This window comes from Canis lupus, chromosome 10 (assembly GCF_003254725.2).
Source record: "Canis lupus dingo isolate Sandy chromosome 10, ASM325472v2, whole genome shotgun sequence".
Classification (NCBI taxonomy): domain Eukaryota; kingdom Metazoa; phylum Chordata; class Mammalia; order Carnivora; family Canidae; genus Canis; species Canis lupus.
The window spans coordinates 2,859,600-2,875,746 of record NC_064252.1 but is presented as its reverse complement, the minus strand read 5'-3'; the positions used below and the strand labels follow the sequence as shown (position 1 = coordinate 2,875,746).

General features: G+C 36.7%; 2 long non-coding RNA genes across 3 annotated transcripts in view; one reads left to right on the top strand and one right to left on the bottom strand.

The window, feature by feature from the left end:
* Positions 1-16,147, top strand: part of LOC112677945 (uncharacterized) — a 48,103-nt gene that overhangs the window by 3,433 nt on the left and 28,523 nt on the right. For both annotated transcript variants that reach the window (XR_004803049.2, XR_003147303.2), the window contains exons 2-3: positions 192-309; positions 650-770. This is a non-coding gene — a long non-coding RNA (uncharacterized LOC112677945). The remainder of the gene's footprint in view (positions 1-191; positions 310-649; positions 771-16,147) is intronic.
* The window catches only part of LOC112677946 (uncharacterized), a 107,207-nt gene continuing 103,842 nt past the window's right edge, over positions 12,783-16,147 (bottom strand). The window contains exon 5 of the long non-coding RNA XR_003147304.2: positions 12,783-13,071. This is a non-coding gene — a long non-coding RNA (uncharacterized LOC112677946). The remainder of the gene's footprint in view (positions 13,072-16,147) is intronic.

The window sequence follows — 16,147 nt, the reverse complement described above, 5'->3', positions numbered from 1 at the left end:
AGTAAATTAATACATGGTGAATTTTCATTTTTCCACCTTAAATTCCAAATGCTCTTTGATAACTTCATCAAGAAATGTATTCCCAAATGACCTAATAACTTTGATCTTATAACTTTAGTAATGGATGCACACAGTCAGGTACTGCATTTCACTATTTCCCTTTTCTTCTTTCTTCTTGCTTTCTTTCCCAGTTCTCATCAGAATATGCCACCCACATCTGTATGTCCTGGGCCTGTGTGGGACATGGAAAGGCAGGAGCGTATGAGTTTCTGAAGTCAGAAAGAACTGGGTTGAGTCCCATAAACTTGGGTAAATAAATTAACCTCATTAAGTCTCAGTTTTCCCATCTGTAAAACGGGCATAATATTACCTGACAGGATTCTTCAGGATGACTAAATTGAATAACAAATACCAAATGGGCCCTGGCACACAATAGATGTTCAATAATTCACCCTTCCATACTTTTTAAAACCTGTATCATTCCCAATCCCAGATACTGAAATTCATTTAACTTGGGGAAAACTACTCCAACTTCACAACTGGGGAGACACCCTATGAGGCAAATTCACTTAGGATAAGTTATCCTTGGGATAGCAACCTACTGACAAATTCACACGGGGGTATAACTTATTGATATGTCTCTTTCCAGAAAATAGGGGTCTATTAAAAGAGAGAGCAAGAGCGAGTGATGAGAGTACTGATGTCTGAAGAAAAGAATAGAAAAATAGAAGGAGGATATGCATAAAAGAAGAGAACTGAGTCCATCAAAAGTGAGTACTACCTATCTTAACTTTTTGTCTGAGAATGGCTATGTGTCTCAGGATCTAGCATATGAGGCAATTCTTGTGTGACCTTGGTATTTGGGCAGCATATGATGTTCATCAACCATATGATAAATGAATCTGTGCTATGTAATAAGGCTTTTCTCCTACTGCCAATAATAAACACGGGCTTTGTTCTGAAGGCTCTGCTATGACAAGTTGTGTTATAGTAAAATTTCATGGTGGTACACAAAAACATTCCCCACCTAAACTATAGTTCAAGTGCATTTAGAGCAAATCCACACAATTCCTGGCCCAGGTGTCAAGTGATAAAAAGGTAAATTGGAGTTCCCATTTGGCGAAAATCCAAGCATTTGTCTCGCCTGCACATTTATGTCAGAGAGATGTGAATCTAGTACTGACATCTATATATACTGTGAATCCGGTAATAATAGCCTGTCCATTGACCACTTGTATCTGCGGTGTAGCTAGTGCTGCTCCAGCCCCCTCATGGACCTGAAATGTTTTCAAAAAAGTCATTTTTTCCACAATGCAGGAAGCACTGCATTTATTGACTTCTTAAATAATATCTAAATATAGCATTGATATTAATTTTAAACTATGGCTTTCAGATCAGAGCAGTGGAATTCTTAGTGGAATATTTCTGCGCTGTGTTCTCTCTGCTGAATTTCCGTATTCACACACTTGCTTGTTTTATCATTTAACCGTTCTGTGCGTAGAGCATTCATTTCTCATCATGTTAGAAGTGATTTGGGGGAAAGAAAAAAAAAGCAACTGCCAGGTAAAAATTTCATCAATGTTATGAGTTTCTGGAAGTCAGAAAGTACATCTTATTTATCATAATGTTCCTTTCATCACTGAGGGAGAGTTATTCAACACCCATCATGTTTCAGCCATTGTATTAGGTGTCCAAGATCCAATGACAAGACAACTTCATTGCCTGCCAGTGAGAACAGGGTACATCTGAAACTGCTGGTATATCTGGCAAAATTGCAAATGTCTAGGCTGCCCCCAAAGCTACTGAATCAGAATCTGTGGTGAGTGTCCTGGGAATTATACCATTTCTTGTGGGTTAGAGATTGTGTCATGTTCCTCATTTTATTCCCAGTGCTAAGCACAAATCCTGAGACAGAGTAGACATATGATACTCATTAGTTAACTTCAATCATCCCACAAATATTTAAGTGCTTTCTATGGGCCAGACATTGTTCTAGACAAAAATCCCCATTTTCATGCAGTTTGCATGCAGGAAGAGGGAAGAGGAGACAATAAGCAATAAACAATAAAAACAATGAGGTAGAACAGTCAACTGTTTCCAGATGCCTGGATAGGCCCCCTTGAGAGTGTGCTATCTGAGCAAGGACTTGGAGAAGGTGAGAAAGTGAGTCTAGTAGATACTTGGGGGAAAATCCCAGGAAGAAAGGAGAGGTAGGGCAAAGGTATCAAGTCAGTGCTAAGCACACTCTAGAGTAACAGTGAGTACCCTCATGGGCCAGGATCAGAGTGAGCAGAGGGGAGAGGAGGTCAGAGAGGCAGGAGGGGACAGATGATGTTCCATCTTGTAGGCCGCTGTAAGGACTTCAAGTCAAATTAGAAAAAGAATGATTGGATGAGCTAATGGATGAAGTTGTTACGATGTCACATTATAAGAACTAAGAAATTCAGAGGTGCTCAGAGGGGATCCCATTGTTGGAGGCCTTCAAATATTGATTTAATAGGAGATACCTTCTTTCGCAATTAGAAGATGCATTTTGCTATCATCAATCTTGCCATGAGCTAGTGAAAATTAAAAACAGTTCTAATAAAAACTGTGCTCTTCCTATTTTCTTTTTCCTTAATTGGTCCACTATTTTTAAGGAGAAAAAGATTCCTATTCTTGCTTTTCCTAAGAAAACGAATTAACCAACACTGCAGAGATAGAATAAAAGCCTGTGTTCTTTCAATCAAGAATTCTTTCCATTAGCTCACATTATCTCAAGATATCCAGAGGGCCTAACAAGTCAGTTCTATGATTCCGAGGGCCATAAACACCATAGTGACCCAAAGTGATAGCCCTTATACTCACTATCTCTACCAAGTAAAAAAAAAAATTTGAAAGGACGCTGCATAGTGTTTAGTGCATCGATGTTTTCTAAGGTTGTAGTACAAATTCTTCTTATAATATCAGATATCATTCTCTCTCTTTTTAAAATTTATTTATTTTAAGGAGAGGGAGAGAGAGAGTGGGGGGGAAGGGGCAGACGGAGAGGGGAGAGAGAATCCTCAAGCAGACTCCCAGCTAAGCATAGACTCCCATGACCCTGAGATCATGATGACCTGAGCCAAACCAAGGGTCAGACACTTAACCGACTGAACCACCCAGGCATCCCCCCAGATACATTCTTTTAAAAAAAATTATTAATTTATTCATGAGAGACACAGAGAGAGACAGAGAGGCAGAGACACAGGCAGAGGGAGAAGCAGGCTCCATGCTGGGAACCTGATGTGGGACTCGATCCCAGGCCTCCAGGATCACACCCCGGGCTGAAGGCGGCGCTAAACCACTGAGCCACCCAGGCTGCCTACTATCACTTATTGTGATCCTATTAGGACTATGATATTGTTAATAACTGTTAAAAAACTTTTGATAAAAGTCAGCATTTATGCATAATATGAATAATATAAATAACATAATGTAATTTATAATAAAAATAATATAAATAAATAATGATAAATAATAACTATAATTTTTTAAAAGATTTATTTATTTATTTATTCATGATAGACATAGAGAGAGAGAGATTAGCAGAGACACAGGAGGAGGGAGAAGCAGGCTCCATGCCGGGAGCCCGACGCAGGACTCGATCTCGGGTCCCCAGGATCTGGCCCTGGGCCGAAGGCAGGCCTAAATTGCTGAGCCACTTGGGATCCCCCAGATACATTCTTTAGGAGGTTTAGTCATGCCACAAATGTGGCACATTTTGATAAGACTACATAAATTAGTTTGTCATAGAAAAACTGAACAAACAACTGAACCAAACACTAGTCAAACACACACACACACACACACACACACACACCCTGACCCCACAAAAAAATAACTGCAGAGTCAAGTTTCATGAAGAATGTGGTATAGACATGAAGAGGCAATGTTCTGTTTCCAGCTTGATCATTTTATATAAAGTCATTAAACTAATTTCAGAATCTCTACATTTTTTCGAAGTGTGTATGGTGGCAGATTATTACTTCTTATGGTAATTTAATTATATTAGGATTATTAAAGATATATTTCAACTGTAGTGCATAGATAATAGAATCATGGTCTTACATTTGACATTAATATACTGCTGTATTTCAGTTAAATTTTAAACTTTTCTCATCTTTTTCTCTTCAGGTTTTTATGGTGCTTAAAAAAATAACTTGGAGTATTTGGGACATCTAATATTTTGTGCTTGCCTAACGTTAAACAGGTCATGTCACACTGCTCATTTTATTCTCTGTTCCATATGAACAATCCTTCAATATTGAAATAATGCCTCATGGAGCCATTATGTAGTATTCATTCACATAAGGCAATTTCTTTGCTCAGACGGCATCCAAGGAATTGGGCTAATTTGGTCATTTGTAAAACCATCTCTACCAGCAGAATATATGTAAAGTGATCATAAACTTGTATAAATGAACCCTGTAGTCCCACATAGTTACAAATTATTAATTTATTTGTATTATATTAATACGTTAAATATTTTATACTATGGAAAATGTGCTACACGTACATTTAAAGTTTATGTTCTCCGCGGGAGCAATGCTGGAAAATACATCACTGAACCCTCACATGCATATTAAAAATACATTTTGTTTCTTCTGTGACTTTCGGATTTTTGTTATTTATCTTGGGAGCTTAGAGTAAATAAGAGGCAAAAAACTGAGATAGAAAGAATCGACAAAATAAAGTCTTTATGTTTACGGTCTGAAGTCAGCCACATGACTTTATATTTTTACAATCCCCTGGGCATGAAAAGCTCACCAGCTGTGCATTAGTAAACTCGAACATTGTAGTTTCAGGTTTTAACCTTCTAGTGTCAATAAAAACACAATATGTGGCCAGGAGGGTCGTTTATGAAGAAAAAAAATTCTCAGCGGTGATGCTTAAAATATTGTTATTTTTTAATAATGTGCCTTTTAGCTGAAATTAATTTGCTTTAATTATAGACAGTAAAATTACTGATCAGATGGAAAATAATGCTTTTGGTGACAGAGTGGAGACACTGATTAGTTAAAGCAAATGCCTTAATGGAAACCTGGAGATAAGGTTTCTCTCCTGTGGCAAGGTCACCCCCAGGCCCCCTGCGGTCTTCAGGGCTCCCTCCCCTTTTGTCTTCCCTCCTCCCATAGAGGCTGTTAACTTTCTTTCTTTCCTCAGTCCACCATTCCCCTTTTTTTCCTGTTCCTCCTCTTAGTTTCTCCATGCTTTTTCTCCTTTCCTAGCTGCATTAGGGCTTTGCTTGCCTCTTTAACCTCTTTTCTGGCTGTTTCCCTCTTTCATTTAGATACATTAAAACTCCTTTTGGCAAAATCTCTCCTTTTTGATACATCAGGGCCCTTGCATGAAAAGCCTAGAAAATTAATTCCATGTACATTTTAGGAAATCTTGCTCACAGCTGCATTTTTCCATTAGAGATGGTTTCAAAGCCTACGTAAAAGAATGAAAGAAAGAAAGAAAGAAAGAAAGAAAGAAAGAAAGAAAGAAAGAAAGAAAGAAAGAGAAAAAACCCACAGCCAAATGAGGCAAAGTTTAAGTAAGAAAACATGTGTGGAACATTAAGCCAAGTGACAGGAACAGGGTTACATTTTCAGAGAAGCATAGACGTTCTGTAAATGCCTTTCAAATAAAACAAGAACATTTTTTGAACTTTAAAAAAAGTCAGATTGCCAACACAATAAAATTTACAAAAATAAAATTCACATTTGGTTTGTAAGACAATTATAGCTCAAGTTCATAAATGACTGGTAAACAGGAACCACATATATAAAAATAAACTTGAACCGTACCTGATGACCACAGGGAGAGAGAGGGAGATTTTCAACTGAAAACATTCCATCCATTACCATTTTTTGTTGGCTATGTGAACATAATAATTTTCTTACAGTCAGTCTGCTAAAAATCCTGCTCTGTATCAAACTTCCACTGATTTAACTCATTAATTTATGACATCTTCTACAACTGACTTGCATATTTTCTTTTTCCCCATTTTGGGCAATAGACTTCTTTTTCTACCAATATTTTTAAGATGGAAGACATACAAAATTGATATAAGTAATATGATAATATGAAATTAGTAACAGCAAATGATCAAAATATTATCTACTCTTTAACACCTTTCCCAATACACGGATGGCCTTAAAGTTTCTATGAACCTTTTGCGTGGGTAGGGGAAAGTACACAGCCAAGTGCAATCTTTCCTTTCTGTGTCTATTATATGTGTTGGAGAAGAAATAAAAAAAAAATAACTTATATTTCTTTACAACTTCCCAAGTTTCAGATTGTTTATACATGTTTAATGTAAATAAAATGGACTGTTCTGTCTGCTTAAATAGCTCAGAAAGAGTAAGAGGGACTCTCTATACGAAAATTGAAAGGGTTAAGAATTGCTCTGATATTAAACTGTGTGGTCATTTTGGCTTTATGCAGATGAGTACTCTCTGTGATTCTGGGCCTCACAAATTAATTGAAAAGGAATCAACGTAAAGTAATAACTTAATTTCCAAGGATCTCTGCTAATTCTGGAAAGAAACTCTCATGAGGATATAATTGGAAATGATATTAAAAATAAAGTTTGTGCCTTTGTGACCATTTTGCTTTTCTGCTAGCCCAGGAGATCAAATATGAAATATGATCTTTGTTTAGAGAACTCTCCACCCACTCCCTCTATCCCCAAGCTAATCAGTTCTAGGTGAAGTACTGAGTTAAGAATACAAAGGACCTACCTTCTCTCAATAAAATCTCCCCCAGTACTGAGAGTTAAGAGCTTATTTCCACTTCTATTCTGGAGTATCTAAGGGGCTGAAGTGGTTTGGAACAAGTCCGGGGAGGAAAACAAAAAAGTTTGTTTATAGCTTATAGCATGAATCTGAAATTCATTATCCAAGCCCAGACAATCTTGAGAAAGAAGGGGTTCAGGGTCATGGAGTGACCTCATGAGGCTAACCTTCTTGCTCGCAAAAGATGGAAACATTAGAAATAAAAAGAAAATTTCTACTAAACAACAATAGCAACATACATTAAATGAATACAGGATAAATGATGAGTAATATCTGTCAACTGTGTTGAGAGGAGACACACTATTTTGGAATACACTCAATTTAGAGGTTTCTACCATTTTTTTTTTTTGGTCCCTTATTTCTTTCACTTTAAACTTATTCCATCAAAGTAGTATGTGGTTTAAAAAATCAAATAATGCTACAAAACAAACAAACAAAAAACCATGATACTCTCTCTGACCTCTGACCTCTCCCTGCTTTACCTAATCACCAGGGGCAACACCTTGAAACTCTTTTAATGGTAAATGTTTATCTCCATACCTCTAAATAATATATGTATCCTACTTTGCATGGCTTGATGTTATCTTTTGCTTTTAATCAAGCCACAGAGGATTTTTAGTCCTTTCCCATGGTTCCTATCTACTCTCCATATATGGTTTCATCATAACATTTGGTTAAATTAAAATTCTAGTCCTTTTTCCCTTACATATCTCATGTATTATTTTACATATTTATAAGTAGATTTTTTAGGCTTAATAAGATTCAAGTTGGACTTTTTTATAGTGTTATTATCTCACAGGTAATGTACCTCCATGAGGGGATCATTATGAATGCACAGATTTAAACATATTATATGTATTTCAAGTATCTTCAAGAATACTATGAGATGCAACTAGCAACATTTAAACTGTGAATAACTCTACAGGAAAAAATAATCTGTTTTCTATTTTTTAAAAATTGCAAGGAAAGAAAAGCTAAAAGAAAAAAAGAGGACATGGAGAGGAAATCTAAGTTCAAAGAATGATCATTTGGATCCTGACCTAAACAAAAATATTAAAAAATAAAAAGTTCTATAGGAAAATTAGAGAAATGTTTATGTTGAGTGGGTAGCAAATGACATTCAGAAATTATTGCTTACTTGAGGGAATAGAATGATGGGAATGTGATTATTTTTTAAAGAGGTGATAGGGAAATCCCTGGGTGGTTCAGTGGTCTAGTGCCTGCCTTCGGCCTAGGGTGTGATTCTGGAGCCCCGGGATCGAGTCCTACATCAGGCTCCTTGCATGGAGCCTGCTTCTTCCTCTGCCTCTCTCCCTCTCTCTGTCTTTCTTGAATAAAAATAAATAACATATTTAAAAAAAAAATAAAGAGGTGATCATTTTCAAAGGATTGATAATGTTGAAGTTGGGTAAAATGTACATGGAGATTTATTATACCATTCTTTCTAATTCTGCATCTGTTTGACATTTTTGTAATGGAGCTTTAAAAATTCCTATTCTGTACTTTTCTTATTCTGAGTATATGAATTTTGTGGAGTCTTGTGCCAAGTAGAGTATTTTGATTTTATTTTCTTACTTGAACATTTTGCTCTTCCTAGAGTTAATATTGCTGCATTTTTGCATTTTCTTTATAAAAAACAGTTTATAGCTGTTTTTCCATACCATGTAATAGCTTCATACATGTGTTTGCACACAATATTTCCAGACAGTCAAACCCATTAGACGGTTTATTGGTTCTTATTTCTTTTCCAGGAAGATTCCATACTGGAACTCCATCATTTTTGTTTTAATATTTACTCCTTGCTCACCAGGTACAATTAACAACTTTCGTCCTGAAAATTTCCTTTGCCTTTCTCTTCTTTTGCATCCTATACATCTCTTTCTCTTTGCTCTCTTGTTTTGGTAAAGCACATCATTCAGAAGTCTTCTCAGAAAAGTACATAAGAGACAGTTTTTTGAGATGGTGTTTTTCTGAAAGTATCTTTATTCTATCATTATACTAGCTTGATAGTTTGACTTGGTATAAAACTCTATATTGCCAATAATTTTCACTCATAATTGACTCTATTGTTTTATAGCTTCTGATGTATGTGAGAAGTCTCATGTTATTCTTATTCTTAATCCTTTGTATATGATTTATTTTCTTTGAAAAAAAGTTTAGGATCTTTATGACCAGGTATCTGGAAATTTATAATTCAATATTTTTGTGTAATTATTACAATATCTTCTCCCATCTCTCTGAATATATTGATTTTTAGTTTCTTTGACATTTTATGTTCCGTATATTTTTAAATGTTTTTTCTAAGTACACCTTTACTTTTTTAGTGTATCATTTTTATTGTCAAAGTCTTTCCTTAAATATTAGGTGATCTTTGGCTGCCTATTCATTCTTAGTGATGACATTCTGAAAAGCTAATTAAGAAATATGGAAAAAAAAGAAATATGTATGAATACAGCTTACTAACTGGTAGGTTTCACTCTAGGCAGATTGAATAATGACTGAATTTTTTAAAGATTTTATTTATTTGTTTGAGAGAGCTAGAGAGCATGAGCAGGGGAGAAGGACAAAGAGAGAGAGAAAAGCAGGGAGCCTGCTCAAGGCTCAATCCCAGGACTGGGACCATGACCTGAACTGAAGGCAGAAGCTTAACTATTGAGCCACCCAGGTGCCCCTAATGACTGAATTTTTTTACTAGAGGACCCTAGATGTGAGAATGTGCAGTATTTTAGGAAAGCTGATAGTTGTTTCTCAGAGATGGGTATTCATATCTCTTGCCAAGGCTTGGGAGTAGAGATGGGAACCTGTTTGCCATCATTCTGGTAAGGAACATAGTGGAGCTGATCACACTGCTTAATATGCTAACTTTCATTTTATCCCATTGTCAATCCAGCATCTCACCCATACAGATGGTTTGCTATATTCTTTCATTATACCAGTTTAGATTATTAATCACAGTGTATCCAGTTCAGTCAAAGGTAGACATATCACTCACTCACTAGTAATCATCTTATTCAAATTGCAGTTATAACATACCCAGGAAAGAATAACCATTTCTTTTCTGAACTAAACTTGCAAACATGATTAAGTGATGGCAAATATCACAAAGTTATGGCACATATCACAAAGCTATAGAGTTTAAAGGATTTGTGGCACGTGCTTTATTATATTATGAAGCTCTAATCAAACAATGAATTCAAAAAATATTCAACTCTATAATGGGTGAACAATATTTGGTGGATTTAGATATTTTAAAGTATGTTTTCAGATTGATGCTAATGATATCAAGATCAATATAATAGCAGTATAGCATTGAATACACACAAACACACACACACACCTATATACATCTTATAGATGGAAGGACAAAAACAAAACTCTTACTTACTTAATTTAAGATTTTCTCTATTTCTTTCTTGTATAATGCAATAGGATAGAAAATAATGGTGGAGAAGTATAATAATCATTATGATCTTTACCCATATCAGTTCCCCTGTTATAAAATATCTTTGTGGTCTGAATGAAATTACTTTAACCTGGTGAGCTCATCAACTTCTTCAGTATTTTTCCATTGATTAAAAACAAATTTCTAGCTTCAGCCACAATCTGTAAACCGGCATCCAAGTCATTTCAAATCCAACATGTTCAAAATGAATCTGTCATCATTTCCAGAAACTAAGGTTCATCTCCCACATTCCTTCTCAGATCTATGGTGTCACCATCCTTCAGTCTTCCAAGCCAGAAACCTAGGACACAATAATTCTCATTCAGACATCCTAACACACACTACATACTCACACCCCCACAATTATTCATAACAGCTGACCTGTTTTGTTTTAAAATTTCTCTCAGATTCAGCCCTTCCCTTCCAGGACCATTATTGTCGTTATCAGTAACCAGATTCATTACACAGACCTCCTTTTTAAGCTCCTTATGTATCTTTAACACTGCCACCAGATTTCCCTGTGACTGTAAATCTGCATGTGACAGTCCCCTGTTAATATCTCAGTGACCACCCACCACCCAGACGGCACAAGCACATTCTCTATACCCACTTGACCTGGCCTCATTCTGTTCTACACCTGATAATCCACACTCTATAGTGACACAAACATAACCTTCTTCTTATCTGTCACACTTTGTTGGTATACAGTGGTTTTCTGTTACTCAGTGCTGTTCTGCATAACTAGAATGCTACTTGCTCCCACTCCCCAGGTCTGGTAACTCTTATTTTTGAAACCTGAAACAGATGCTTTGTTTATCCCTTGTGAGTAAAATAAGTCTTTTTTTATCTAGTTATTTGTTCATACCTATGTCATGTCACATTATTTTTGAAAGTAGCTTACTTAAACTATCCATAATTTGTAGTTTACAAGTGTTGTATAAATTTATCATAGGTCTTATATTTAGGGCTTTCAGATTACATAAAATAGCAACCAGATGTAATTGCAATTCTATAAGTTAAATAGATACATAAAGCAATTCTCCATAATTCTATCAAGTCAGTAATCATTCCAGTGACCTTAGACAACATTTACTAGGTCCATGCTAGCTGTTAAGCTATATTGCTCTGAAATAATGGAAGTTTTGCTGAATAATTCAATTGACTATGGTATGAGAAAAAATGTAAATAAAAACTAAAAGTCAAAAGTAATTTTCATAAATGACATGTCCATGAATTTTAAATTTTTGGAAGTAGAATCGTTTTATTTTTTAATCAAAACATATTTTTTACTGTACTAGGAAAAATTACCTGCTTTCTAATGTTTAAAGTCTTACCTCCTTACTCTTTTCCCACTTCCACTCTGCTTTTCTAAATATAGAGGATTTTCTTGTTTCCAAAAAGAATGAAATGGTTTTCACATAGTGATCCCTATGCTTATGTTTAAAATATATCCTGTGAGATGTTGTAACTTCAATTCAAATGGAAAAACATATGCTGATTTTCTACTTTTTGCCAGGTACTGAACTAATATTCTAACTGCTTTGGAAAAGTGATAGGTAATATAAGTAAAAGACTCTGAATCCAGAGTCAAAGGATCTGGATTTAAACCCAGGCTTCCTCATTATAAGTTGCACGAAACAAAGCAAGTCACTAAAATGTATGTTCTTTAAGACTTTCTCTGCTTCCATGGTATTTTCTTGATATCCTCCCTGTCTTGGCCTGGACAAATTTGGTTAGAAGAACAGAGATTCTTCAAATTAATTTAAGCAAAAGTTTCTGTATTTTTTCACAGTTCTGTGGAGAAAATAGGAACCTCTCTAGGTATTTTAAACAGAAAGGAATTTAATACAGAATTTAAATGCCACTAAAATCATGAGAAATGTTAGAGGGGCTGACATGAGGAGACTGCCAGTGGAACCATAGAGTACAAAAATTAAAGCTGTAATTTGATGCAGGGATCAAAAATCCACACCATATTGCTTCTCAACACTCATGTCCCTAGACCTTCTTTTCCAACAGATACAGCAGAAGGGTGATAGCATCCACCTCACTACCAGACTCCTAATCTTGCATAAGAATATCTAGTTGGTATCCAGAACTATCTGCAAAATAATCTACAAATGTAGAATTTGGCTTTACAGACTCTGCAATTCAACAAGACATATCCAAGGAGGTAAAAATAGAAGCAGAACAGCTTCTTATGTGCTCTGCTTAATTAACCATATCCAGCCCAGAAAGCATGGAGGGAGGGTGGTTTATAAGGCTATACAGAACTTTGTGGCATTTACCAACAAGAAATGAAGATGTGGCTGGATGTGTCCAGATGAGAACTGGAAAGGGAAAAATCAGTGAGTGACCCAAGGCTACTCATTGTTTTATGAGAGCTGTGCATTTTCATCCCCATTCTTTCTCTTCTACTCTTCCCTCCCTCTTGCTCTCCCCACCCCTCTCTCTTCCTTTCCCTCCATCCTCCAGCCCACCTCAGGTACCCAGAGCTCTATAGCATAAACTAAACAACTGGGGATGGGGACAGGGGTACATGAGGGTCGGGGAAGGAGATAATCTTAAAAGTAGAAGTGATTGAACAAGCGGTAATCATTTTTGTTTTCACATCTCAGTGTCTGTCAAGGTATCTAGGACATGTTCAATAGATGACAGATAAGTAAACAGACAAATAAATAGACTTTGCCTCAGGGTCCTCATATTGAAAGTAAAAATAATATCTGTTCAGTCCTTTGAAAATTGTTGTGAGGGTCAAACACGATGATCAAGGCTTGTCCAAATGTTATCCTTTTTTGTGAGGCATGCATCATTTTTATCATCAATCTGAAAATATTAAAGAAGGAAAAAAAGAACAAAAGTATTATCTCATCAGCATTTTTCTATATGCTTTGCTATGGTTTTGATAGCTGCATTATCTGACCCTGGCTCTTGCTTCTCCGTAAGTACTAATTGAATGGAATCTACATGTGCGTTCATGTGTTTAGTAAATAGCATAGACTCATCCATCCATGAGATATTTTTATCATGGCTAATAACAATCCTTATTATTTTCTTTTGTGAAGTCATCTGATAATTGATTGAATTTCCAATTGGGAAATTCAAGAACCAATCCAAGTGTCACTCTATGGAACAGCTACCCTGTGGCTAGTACATTCTGTTCATTCTCAATAGACTTCAATTTATTCTAGAAATATGATTGCAGTACTTTCACGGAGCATTGAACTATAGATAAGACAATTGCAGCCATAAAGTTCTATACTTCTATTGGCTCTAAATGGCAATAGGTTTTAGTATAAAAACTGAAATCACTGTAAGACTAAATTAACCCAGTCCACAGCTCTAAGTAAATATTTCTTAGGAACCAAATAAGAAAGGGAAAAGAAATAAAGTTTATTGAAAGACCACCTTGATCATTTTATATATAGTATTCTATTCCAACCTTTTATTAAACAGTAGGATCTATGTCAAGTAATTTAGGCAGACTCATCTTTTTTGTCTTATAAATATTAAATGAGTATCTAGCCTATGCCAAGAAATATCCTTGGGACATAATGATAAGAACGATAAAAGCAACTTGTGCCTTCAAGGAAATTATTACTTGAGAGGATTTATAAGTAAAAAACTAATTACAATTCACTAAAAAATGTGATATTAGTATGCTGTGGAAAAAACACAAATTCAGCCTCTGCTGGTCAGGAAAGACTTCAGAGGAAGAAACAACTAACCCAGAAACTGAAGATGAGGGTGTGAAGCAGAGTACCAGAAGTGAGCCGCAGTATGTGAGACTTCTGGAGGATCCAGTCTGACGTGCTCACGTATTTTGATGTAATAAAAAGGAAAATGTAGGACTCTAAGTAAAGAGAGATGTTGCCAAATCTGCCTTCTGGAAAGATCAATCTGGCCACGTATGGAAACAGACGGCAGGCCCGCAAGAGTAGAGGTTGGACAGTCCACTTGGGAGAAAGTCCTAGCAACAGATGCGAAGAGGGTGGTGGCCTGTACCCTGGCAGGGCCAGTGGGGACTGGAAGAAGAAACATTTTAAATGTTTCAGTAGAAGCACCTTGTGATTCCTTGGAGGTGTGAGGACAAAGGGGAGGGTATGGGTGATGCCTGTTTTTCTGGTCAGCACTGAATCACCGGAAGGATGAGGGCACTGTTCCCTGAAACTGGGAAATAGGAAGAGAAGTAAAATTCTGGAAGAGATGATAAAAGTCTGAGCATTTTGAGGGTGAAGTGCTGAGATGCATCTGGGTGTGGATCCTTGTGGCACTTCGATTCAGCTCTGTAAGTAGGTCTGGGGAGAGTTCTGAGGGGGCACTCATGGAAGCCAGGAGAGTCAGAGAAACTGCATGGGGAGAAGACATAGAGTGCCTCTGAAGGACACCAATATTTGAGGACACCAGTGTTTAAGAAACAGGCAAAAGAGAGAAGCTTGCAAAGGAAACAGAACAAGTAGGAAAGCACTGGGTCGGGATGCGAATGTAGAGGGGTGTTTCAAGGAAGGATCGGCTGACGATGTTAATGCTACTAAAGGAACAAATTGAGCAAGCACTGGGAAGGGGCCTACAGTCCCCGGGGGGCAATGTAAGGGGCAGAAACTGGAAAATGCAGAAAAAGAAAGGAAAGCAAGGCACTGAGTAAAGGTAAGCATTTCACGAAGTTTGACTGGAAAGGGAGTAGAATGATAGGATGATAGTTGCAGGGGGTATTGGATTAACAAAACCATTTCCCACTTTTTTTTCCAAAGTGAGAGACACACGAATAATTTTAAATGTTGAAAGGGAAGAACCAAAGTAGCAGAAACAAAAAGGTAGAAAGTATAGGACAGAGAAGACACTCACATGGAAGAGGTAGGGGAGGAACCAGAGCCAGGTCAAGGTGTATCATTCAGTGATTAACTCGATAAATGTTTATTGAATATTCGCTCAGTTCTGGAGCTACAGAAGTGAAAGGAGACAGAGGTGGGGGCAGAGTAAATAAATAAATGTTGTGGAGGAAAAGGTGAAAAACAGAAACTGCAATTGAACCTGGGAAGAATGGAATTTGATAGCAACAGAGCGTTAATTCCTTGGGAAGCATCGAATTTATAGCATTATCCAGCTAATTATCCATAACTGCACTTTCTATGCTTTCTCCAAAATCATTCCTGTGTCTTTATCACCTCCTATGCCATTGACTTGAAGGTGACCTTATATTCCCCAAAGTGTTTTCTTGGCTTTACACAAGGCAGCTCACTTATTACAAAGCAAGACTCAACTCACTCCTTAGCTGCATTTGCTTCTCAAATGTCTACAGGGATATGGCCAAGAGACTTGCTGCAAATCACTAATATTACCAGATAAGATGGTAATGAAGCCTAATAATAATCTTAATGGGGGTCAGGTCACACCCTCTGCCCCTGATGTAGTTCACTATTTAATTCAGTTGAATCAAAATCTTTTATGAAATTGTCAGTTGATGCCATGGAGGCTCAGACCAAAATAAAATAGAGTGCCCTTGTACAAAGAAGGAAACCACACACAGCTGTCTGTGCCGAAGATGAAAGACTCTGAAGTGGAGGAAAAAAATGTGTCCCAGCTCTTTTCGCAAGTGCTGTTTAGGTCTGGCCCTCCAAGGAATCGGATGACAATTTCATAAAATGTTCTGATTCAACTGCTTCTTTCAAAAGCACTTCAAAGAATGGTAATGATGGATACCAATGGGATAAGAGGTTTCTTTCTGGCCTGTGTTAATTTAGTTTAGACCAAAGAACAAATATCCCAATTGACAAGATAGGTGAATCAGTCCTCCTGATTGTAGTGACAAATCTTATAGCAAGACCGAGTCAGGAGGAAGCTTTAAGACATATTCCTAATCAATTGTGCACCGACTTGCTTATGAAGTAAGTCTCTTAAGTCA